Genomic DNA, 11,226 nt, shown 5'->3' on the forward strand with positions numbered 1-11,226 from the left:
TGAAATTGATGAAAGAAGAAAGAAAACAATTTGTTCTTTGTAATCCCAAGTATGACGAAACAACCATTAGTATTTAACAACCGGGATATAGAACAAACAAAGCTAATTAGTTGTGTATTTATTTGGTTATTTCTTTCCATCTCAAATTTAATGTAAATGCAATAAAACATGTGTGTATTTATAGATGGATTCTTTTAATTTTAGCTCTTCTTTTTGTTCACAAATTAATTTAAATTTAAAATGTATAAAAGCAACTAACTTCATTACATATACATAACCTCAAAAACAAAAGTAAAGAAACGCATGGCTCATATTGTTGCATAGTAGGCTTATTAGATACTTTTGAATAACTGGGTAACAAGGAAAAGAAGAGTTAAAATATCAAGAGTAAGAGGATAACAGCCTAATTAACTAACAAATATGTCTTTTGAAAATATATTTACTGACGTGAGTTTCATTTTATTTTGTTCAAAATGTAACGATAGTAACAGAAATTTGTGAATGTTGTTAATTTTAGTAAATGATTTTTATTTATATTACATTAGGTTGCTCCTGAAGATGATTAAATGTATTGATCGAAACCGGTAGAGCTAAAATTAAAAGAATCCATCTATAAATACACACATGTTTTATTGCATTTACATTAATTAGTTGTGTGATCTTGTGATCTTTAAAGACAAAGATTTAAAATAAATTGAATCAAAAAAAATCTGTATAAAAAAAATAAATATTTTTCAACATTTGTATATGCTGAAATAATACTGCGTTACATTTAAATCAAAAGGTATTTAACATTTTGTCGCCCATAAATATTAAACAATACCCTTTGCGTCAATTGGCATACAACAATAAAGCGCACGACTATACGCCGTTACATTTCGATTATGCCGACAAATTGACGTCGTCAAAAGTTGTTATTGCATTGCACCAACAGATATTTGAAACGACCTCAAAGTGATGAAACAATCACGCTTCTAAATTAAAAATGAACGTCAAGTTGTATCGGGTTGTTAAATATTGATTTCAATAAATTAACCGTCTAAAATCAACAGTTACGCAACAATATTTTGGAAGCGCCAGTTAAAATATAAGTATTAAAACTTTTTAAATAACAATTTTGATAAGGTTAATCCCAAAATGTTACTTAGTTAATCAAAATCTTAACTGTTATAATTAGAGTTGTTTATCAGATAATACCATTTTAATTATTTATTTATTTAGTGTTAAAAACGGATTGATTTTGTTAAAATAATCAATAAATAATAACTCGGGAAAGGTCATGTAAATAAGTTCCGTATTGGAAAAACGTTATATCTATAGAATTGTTATCGTAGTACGTTACAGTTTTGCAATACATTTTCATTCATAAATTAGTAATAGCTGGCGTCAATACGCTATTAACAAGTATGTAAAAAAAATGTTGATACAGAGAATACGTGCATGTGATCACGTGGTTATTAGTGGCACATGTAAAGGATTATTGTGTATTCATGGCCATGAATAATCACGTTATCTCGATTCTAACTCAATGTTACAACTTACAACACGTTCATTAATGTATATTGCTTAATTTTAGGTGTGATGTAGGTGCTGTTATGAATAATATATTAAAGATAACTGGGAATCACTGAGAACATTATTGGATTGTGGTGACATCTAAAAAAGAATAGATTAATTTTTAACCTATTATTAAATTTTAATTTTTTACCTTAAATAAAAATGATTTCTTAAATTTATGTTATCAAAAACCACAAAAATAATTATATTTAAAGGTTTACAACACAAATTTTGAATCGGTAATGGAAACTATAAATTAAACTATTTGCGACATCTACATAAAAATGAGTGAACTTAATTTGTAAATCGCAAAAATTAAATTAGAATTATTTCTTAATTTTATCTATTTTTATGTTTAAACGAATATTTAAGTTTAATCTATTTTTTAAATTAGTATAACTGTTTTAACCAGTCAATAAACATAGCCATAACTATAAGATTTTAAAATATCATCATTTATCGAGGTTATACGGTCATTAAAAATGTGATATTATGCCGCGATGTTAAATGCAATATGTTTTTATGTCCCTCTTAAACAATTAATAAGTCTTAATTATTTTAATGTAATCAATCAACACTACATCATGTTTCTTTCCAGATTTAAATGGTCTGACAAACACAACGGTTGTGGAGTGGATCTAACTAATGTTGCTCGCAGAAGACACTGCTTACAATGGATTAAATCTGGCTTATATAAGACAATACACTGCTGACAGAAGATTAGATACTGGTAATAGAAGGGCAGGCACTGTCAAAAGAGAACTAGGCAGCTTGAAAAAGCCAAGGTACATCTGACAGAAGACTAAATACTGCTTGAAGAAAACTAGGTGCTTATGGAAGACAAGATATTGCTTACAGTAGACTAGATCCTCCTAATAAAAGATTGGGTACTGTGGGCAGAAAAATACATAATAATAATAATATACAGGGTTTCCCAAAACTCCCGGGACGGAGCTATAAGTTTTGAACGAGTGAAGGAAAAAATTTGAAAATTTGGGGATCACTAAAGAATCATAAAAACTACATTTTTAGATAGTTTAGAATTTCCAAGCAATGTAGAGTATTTTAGGGGATGACCACCCCTACATTTTTAAATAGCAACCCATATCGAGTTTTACCTTATTTTAAAGGTAATGGAAAAAGAAACACAACCCGATATCTTAATTCTTGCAAGAATTATGAGGGATTGACTACCAAATGGGAAAATGAAAATTGAACGTAGGTGACTTCGAAAGAAGGTTGCAATTCTGTGAAATAGTATGTGAACAATGTGATGTTGAAAGAAATTTTATTTTGAACGTTGTTTTCTCTGATGAGGCTACTTTCTACTTGAATGGTAAGGTTAATGGGCACAATTGTCGTTATTGGAGTGACGAAAATGCACGTTTAATAAGACAAGGTCATACTCAGAAACCGCAGAAAATTAATGTATGGGCTGGTATTATGGGAGATAATGTAATTGGACCATTTTTTACTAATGGAAATTTGGGCAGAGACAGATACCTGCAACTGATAGAAAATCAAGTGGTTCCAAGTGTACGTGCCGTGTGTCCTAATGGTATTGACAATAAGTGGTTCTAACAAGATGGTAGTCCTCCACATTTTAGCCGCGCAGTCCGAGACTTTTTAAGCCGTACGTTTCCAAACCATTGGATTGGTAGTAGAGGTGACTTTGAGTGGCCACCACGATCTCCTGATCTAACACCACTCGATTTTTTCTTTTGGGGATTTCTGAAAAGTAGAGTGTATGCAACAAAACCAGAATCAATCAATGATTTGGAAAATCGCATACTTGAAGAACCACCAATATCACTTGGGATAGCTCCTGGTGGTTCAAAATTCCATCTATCAGCGTTTGGGTTATTGCGAGACCGAAGAAGGTTGACAATTTGAACATTTGTTATAAAAATCGTAATAAAAGTGCAAAAAAGCATGAAAACATTTTATTTTCCCTATATGGTAGTCAAGCCCTCATAATTCTTGAAAGAATTAAGATATCGGGTTTTGGTTTATGGGGTTGTGTTTCTTTTGTCATTACCTTTAAAATAAGGTAAAACTCTACAGGGGTTGCTATTTAAAAATGTAGGGGTGGTCATCCCATAAAAAAACTCCACATTGCATGGAAGTTCTAAACAATCTAAGAATGTAGCTTTTATGACTCTTTAGTGATTCCCAAATTTTCAAATTTTGTTCTTCACTCGTTCAAAACTTATAGCTCCGTCCCGGGAGTTTTGGAAAATCCTGTATATTTGTCCAATTACAGGACAATATTATACTGTACAGAAATACAAACTTACATTAACGCAAGAATCAATTAAACACTAAGTGAAAACATTGTAATCGTCTCTCAGGTTTACAAGCCTGCACATTCTCTGTAGCGAACCGCTATCTGAACGTCGGTTCAACTATTCTTCCAATAGAAAATACAGCTATATCGGGTAGCGTGGCTGGGTACACTGAAGTTCATGCAAGAGAGTAACCAATTACCAGCTTTATAATAAATTTAACGTCGAGATCATCCCTTCGAGTGTCAAGCGAAGAAAAATTGTGACGTTGCAACAACGTTTGCTAGTCAGTGCCACGAACAGGATAAGCTCCACACCGCGAAAGGAAAGGTACTTTAAAAACCTTTTTTGAATTATCTCCAATAGAAGACGATGCGAGATATAATGCGGTGACCATATAACAGAACCATACTCCAGTATCGGCAGAACAAGCGCCCGAATAAACGATAAACGTGAAATAAGGTGCACAAAGCCAAGCATCCTCGCAGCATAGGAAGCAACATCTGACATCTGACAGAAGTCAACTTAAGCAGGGAGATTCCATTTATACAGTACGATGAAGGGATAGGAGTAGTTCTACGTAAGAAAGTGATAGCATTACATTTCTCCACATTAATCCTGAGCTGATTACGATCGCACATTTCCACCAAGATATCAAGATCCGCCTTCATCGAAGCCACGCTATCATCTGAAGTCATAGAACGAAATATCTTAAGAGCATCAGCCTAGCATAGGCCTTATAGTTAATAAATATTATAAACAGTAAACTCCACCGAAGCAAAGCCATTATAAAATACATAATTGGCTCTTTTTGATAAATACGATGAAACAAGACACATAAGCCCAGGGGAAAAGCCAAACATACTGAGCTTGGAGGAAAGGATCATGTTAGATCGTATCAAACGCCTTAGTAAAGTCACTGTATACTACATCCACTTGACCAGCCCTATCCTGGGATTCACATATTACTTCTGTAATCACCGCAAGATTAGTGACCATTAAATAAACGCTTAATAAACCTATGCTGGTGCGATACAAACGATTGAATTTGCGGATAAATAGCTCCATAAATGACTTGCTCAAATACTTTAGCGAAGTTAGATATTATGGAGATGGGACGATAATCAGCAATGCTGTTACGATCACCATGCTTGAAAACACAAGTTCATGATCACGCAAAGTGGGGCAGCAAAAATTGGGCTACAGTCACGAATAAAAAACGCTGGAAGGTTATCATAATAGAAGACTAGGAACTGTCAAAAGAGAATTATACATAGCTTGAAAAAAAAGATACATCTGGCAGAAGATTAAATATTGCTTACAGAAAATTAGATACTGTTGATAGAAGACTAGACAATGCTAGTAGAAGACATGATACTGCTTACAGTAGACTAGATCTTCCTTATCACTTAACGAACGTGTCGAATCCTAGTTTCCGGGCATTTTTCAGGGGAATTAAATAAACATGAATGTATGAATTTCAAGCGTTGTAGTTTTATTAAATCAATTATATTTCTCATAATTTTATAACGGTATTTATTAAATCGTTTAGTATTTTTAAGCGTGTGATATGCTGTAAAACATTCACCTTTATATTTTTTCTTCCCTGTTCCAACAATCTGCCTAAGAGTGTGCTGCCTCATGTTTTCTGACAATCTACCTTCTGGATCGACTCTTGGAATTCCTCTTGTTGGTTGAATATTAGTATTAGTTTCCTTGAAATCTGAATCATTTCAATTTTCATTTTCATTGCTGATCGATAAACAATACCGCAATATGAGAGGTACTGGTCGGCCCTATCTACACCTTTCATATATTTGCTATTGTCGATAATGCAATTTGTTTTAATAACATCTCTTCTATCTCTAGCCTTTTTTTCAACGACTATCACGCTGGTATCGTGAATTGAGGATATTATACTAACTTCCCTCTTATCTTTCCATATTTGTAAAAATATATAAGTACGATGATTATCTTGGTACAAATGATGCCAAACATCTAAACAAGGATTTAATACAGAAAATATGGTGTTCTCGGGGGTATTCCCTTCAGCTGAGTAAATTCGAAAATTAATTATACATATAACCAGTTTGACTTTCACAAAGCATTCTAACAAGTAGGCCGTATTTATTAGTTTTATAAGTTCTAAAACGAAGTCTTCCTCTCCATGGGATTACACCTTCATCTATTGAAATCTGTTGATTTGTCAAAAGAGAATTATACACAGCTTGAAAAAGAAAGATACATCTGGCAGAAGACTATAGATATTGCTTGCAGGAAATTAGATACTGCTGATAGAAGACTAGACGATGCTGATAGAAGACATGATACTGCTTACAGTAGACCAGATCTTCCTTATAAAAGACTAGATATTGTGGGTATAAAAATACATACTGCTAATAGAAGACCAAGCACTGCTAAAAGAGAACAAGACACAGCTTGAAAAAGAAAAGATACATCTGGCAGAAGAGTAAATACCACTTGCAGAAAACTAGATACTGTTGATAGAAGACTAGACAATGCTGGTAGAACACAAAATACTGCTTACAATAGACTAGATCTTCCTCATCACTTAAGGGACGGGTCGAATCTGCTCTGTCTTTCCTAGTTTCCGGGCATTTTCATTGGAATGAAATAAATATGAATGTATGGATTTCAAGCGTTGTAGTTTTATTAAATCAATTATATTTCTTATAATTTTATAACAGTATTTATTAAATCGTTTAGTATTTTTTAAGCGTGTGATATGCTGTAAAACATTCACCTTTATGAAATGACAAACATTTCTAGTTTCGCTCCTGAGCTGTATATTTTACACGGTTTTTGAGGATATGTTTTCTTCCCTGTTCCAACAATTTGCCTAAAAGTGTGCTGCCTCATGTTTTCTGACAATCTACCTTTTGGAGCGACTCTTGGAATTCTTCTTAGTTGTTGAATATTAGTATCAGCTTCCTTGAAATCAGAATCATTTTCTTTTAGAAAAGTATTGTAATTTATACGTGTATATTTATTATACTATTAAAAGATACTTTTAATAGTTACAAGATACATCTGGCAGAAGACTAAATACTGCATGCAAAAAACTGGATGCTTATAGAAGACATGATACTGCTTACAGTAGACTAGATCTTCCTTATAAAAGACTACATATTGTGGGCAGATGAATACATACTGCTAATAGAAGAACAAGTACTGCCAAAAGGGAACAAGACACAGCTTGAAGAAGAAAAGATACATTTGGCAGAAGACTAAATATTGCTTGGAGAAAATTAAATACAGCTGATAGAACACTACACAATGCTGATAGAAGACATGATACCAGGGCTGGATTAACCAGTAGGCGCTTGAGGCGCGCGCCTCAAGGCCCTGTACCTACAGGGGCCCGGTACTGGTTTGATATTGCATAGGCATATAATATATATATTTGCGGATCCTCCTGTGGTGGTTGGTAACATAACTAGGCAGAATACTATTAATGAAATCCTTACATCTACCAACGTGCTTTCCTTTTCATTCAGCTTGGTTACAGATGCTGAGGTCCGGGATGCTTTAACTTACTCCAAGTCCACTAGTGTCGGAGCAGATGGTATTGGACTCAGATTCCTCTTACCCATTCTGGATATAGTTATTACATAGTTGCAACTGTCCTTTCAAACAGTCTATATTTCCGTTAATCTGGCGAAACGCCTATGTTATTCCTATCCCAAAAATTAAATCTCAGTCCCATGTTGGTAACTTTCGACTCATTTCTGTTCTATCTACGTTGTTAAAAGCTATTGAACGTTTAGCTTATTTGCAGATTCAGAAATATCTTGAGGAGTTTAATTTGATTAACAACTTCCAATCTGGTTTTCATGAAGGGCATGGTACTACAACAGCATTGATTAAGATCGCCGATGATATTAAATCTACGTGTGATAACCGTTGTGTTACCTTGCTAGTATTACTTGATTTTAAAAGGCCTGATTCTGTGGAACATGCCCTCCTGTTAACTAGGCTTTCTGGTATTTGTTTTACCTCTTCTTGTGTATCTTGGTTCCAGTCCTACCTTTCTTATCGGTCTTTACGTGGCCGCGTGGAATTTGTACTCTCTTCTCCTATTGACATCAAATGTGGAGTGCAGGGCAGTGTGCTGGATCCTTTGATCTTCTCAATTTTCATAAATAGTATTAGTGATGGTATCTCGTGTAACCATCATTTGTATGCAGATGACCTTCAGCTTTATATTTCGTCAACTGTTAACAACCTCCCAGTGGTTGACTGGTCTAGACGTCATGGACTTAACCTGAATCCAGGTAATACGCAAGCAATTTAATTCCTTAACTACCCTTCAACTGAGGCTTGGCGATACTGTTATTCCATTTTCTAACACGGTCAAAAATCTTGGTGTGGTAATGAATTCGGCGATGTCTTGGTGGCCACAAGTTCAGGGAGTCTGTAAGAGGGTTTACTTCTGTTTCCATACTTTGAAAAAATTTCGCTGCTACCTTCCTACTGTTGTACGTAGTAATCTTTGTTATTCTCTCATTTTCCCACACATTGATTATATCGATGCTGCGTATCCCGATTTGTCCGCAGCCCTTCGGGGTAAATTGGAAAGACTTCAGAACAATTGTATACGGTAGATTTTTGATTTAGGAAAGTTTCAGCAGATTACAACATATCGTAACAACCTGCAGATGATGACTTGCCAGAGTCGTAGATCATTTCGTATGCTTACTATGTTGTACCCGCACTCCTGCTTATTTGTCCGATGCCTTTCATTTTTTAGCATCACATGACTTGCCCACTCGATCAATGTCGGATTCTACACTCATGTTTCCAGTCCATAGTACTGAAATCTATCACAGATCTTTTACAGTGCAGTCGATTACGTTGTGGAACGATTTGCCTGCCGTTATTTGCAATGCAGCTAGTTTAATAAGTTCCAGTGATTCCTCCTTATTGTTACATATTCGACACTTAACAGAACCGATGTTTTCCCGCATTATCCTCTTTCTATAGGATCTAGTGGGGACCACTTGATCTTGGATTGCGATAAGAAACCCCTCGGTTTCTACAAAGAGTCCCGTGCCGCGAAGCCATTGGAGACTTGCTACTTCGTCGATTCCCTCCTCTTCTATCATAGCTCTATATCGGCCGTGTAACGGTTTACTTTTCCACTGTTTCACAAGCTGTCCTTGGCTGGCGTACTGCGTCTCTGGATCATAATTCACATCGGCCAACCGCAGCGGAGTGGACTTTTCCTCTTCACCCACAATGGCCTTATGAATTGGGCTGCTGTCCGACTTTTCCGTAAAGTATTGACGTAGGTTCTGTATTTGTCTGTAGTGACTTCGCCTGACGCTAGGGATTCCCCTTCCACCTTCTTTTCGAGGTAAGTGAAATCTCTCAATTGCACTGTTCGGGTGGTGTGCTCGGAATTTGCGAAATTCTTTAAGTGTTTTTGTGTCTAAAGCGTCAAGTTCGGTTTCAGTCCATCTTATGATGAAACTATAGTTTAGTACCGATGTTGCGTACGTGCCCACAGCCTTCGAAATGTTCTGCGCAGATAGCTGTGATTTTAGAAGAGCTCTTGTCCTTTTAAGGTACGTCTCAGTTAGATTCTTTTTGGCTCTGACGTGATCAATTCCGCGCGCTTGTAGATATCCAAGGTATTTGTATCTTTCACCTTCCTCCAAACCCGCTATTCTTTTCTCTCCTGCTATTTCATACCCCTCATGCTCTGTCCACTCTCCCCTAATCATTGAATGCATCTTGCATTTATCAACTTCGAACTTCATCCGGATATTATCGCTAAATTGCCGCACTGTATCCAATAACTTAGTAAGATGTTCTTTCTTTTCTGAGTACAACTTCAGGTCGTCGATGTACCACAGATGGCTTATGCAAGCCTTGAAGCGACCCAGGTTTATTCCTTTCTTAAGCTTATTAAGTATCGATGTAAGGGGCTTTATGGCCATGCAGAACCACAGAGGGCTTAATGAGTCCCCCTGGAATATACCTCTTCGGATGTTAATCGTTCCGGCATTCAAAGTATTCTCCGGACTTCGCAGTATCAAACCGATAATCAGAACATTCTATAGCATGATATCAGAAAAAGTAAGCTTCCTTCTCTTTCATAGTATGCAGTCGGTAGACAAGAACTATGTCCACAAACTTGTTTTTTATGTATATCTGTGGTTTTTTTACAGCCCACATGTTTTTTTCTTTAACCAATCATCGCTTGTGAAATCCGGGAAGCAAAATATATTCCAAAATATTAAAATTTAATATAAAACCGTAAATTACTAATTACGGGTTAATTATTAATATTTCGTAAAAGTGCTACAGGAATAATGTTTCTATTTTATTGTTTTACATCCGAGCCAAGAAGAAAAATTGTAAAAATCTTACTATTTTAAAAAATAAAGCAATATTTTTCTTCAAATTTCATTTTCCGTTCTTGTCCCGGCTTCATAACTACTGTAGAAATATGACAAATGATAAATTAATCTAATCCATTAATAAATAAGGAAGTAATTCGAAATTTACCGTGACAGTCTCGGTTAAGGAGCCTTATTAAATGGTAATATTAGACTTTTTTTGGGGCCAAAAGGTGTGATCCGGCCAAGGGCGTAGATATCTTTTAGTTCTAGGGGGGGTAATTTAGAAACATTACAGCGTTATGCTCGCCAAATAGTGCTTAGAATCAAGGTTTATGGGGGAAAATAAAATAAACATTAACGTCAGAAATTAGAAATATAATTATTGCTAAAGCCCTAAAGTAGTAGTAAATTAAAAAAAAATATACGAAAATACACATTTTCTTTTCTTTATTCTGGGGGAGGTAGTTACCCCCTTTACCCCCCCTTATCTACGCCCTTGGATCCGGCCCTGCAGGATACTGCTTACAGTAGACTACTTAGATCTTCCTTATAAAAGGCTCTATATTATCTCGATATTAGACACTGTTGACAGAAAGCTAAATACTGCTAACAGAAAACAAGATACTGTTAATTGAAGTTCACTGTTAATGGAAGACTAGAACCTTAAAACCTTTTAAATAATAATTTTGATAAGGTTAATTTCAAAATGTTACTTTAATTCATCAAAATCTCAAACGTTATAATTAGAGTTTTTATCAGATAATACCATTTAAATTATTTATTTATTAAGTGATTAAGATTCATATCAACGTTACAACACGTTCATTAAAGTGTATTGCTTAATTTTAGGTGTGTTCAGGTGTATTAAAGATAACTGGGAATCACTGAGAACATTATTGGATTGTGGTGACATCTAAAAAAGAATAGATTAATTTTTGATCTATTATTAATTTTTAATTGCTTACCTTAATTAAAAGAATACTTAAATTTTTTTTTATCAAAAGCATAAAAATAAT

At 34.8% G+C, this 11,226-nt stretch overlaps 1 long non-coding RNA gene across 1 annotated transcript; it reads left to right on the forward strand.

Moving 5' to 3' along the window:
- Positions 1 to 299: 299 nt before the first annotated feature.
- Positions 300 to 5,398, forward strand: LOC139431964 (uncharacterized). Its single transcript, XR_011641991.1, has 2 exons — positions 300 to 447; positions 2,156 to 5,398. It is a non-coding gene; the product is annotated as an uncharacterized lncRNA (long non-coding RNA).
- Positions 5,399 to 11,226: the final 5,828 nt, after the last annotated feature.

The sequence above is a fragment of the Onthophagus taurus genome, chromosome 11 (assembly GCF_036711975.1).
Source record: "Onthophagus taurus isolate NC chromosome 11, IU_Otau_3.0, whole genome shotgun sequence".
In the NCBI taxonomy this organism is placed as follows: Eukaryota; Metazoa; Arthropoda; class Insecta; order Coleoptera; family Scarabaeidae; genus Onthophagus; species Onthophagus taurus.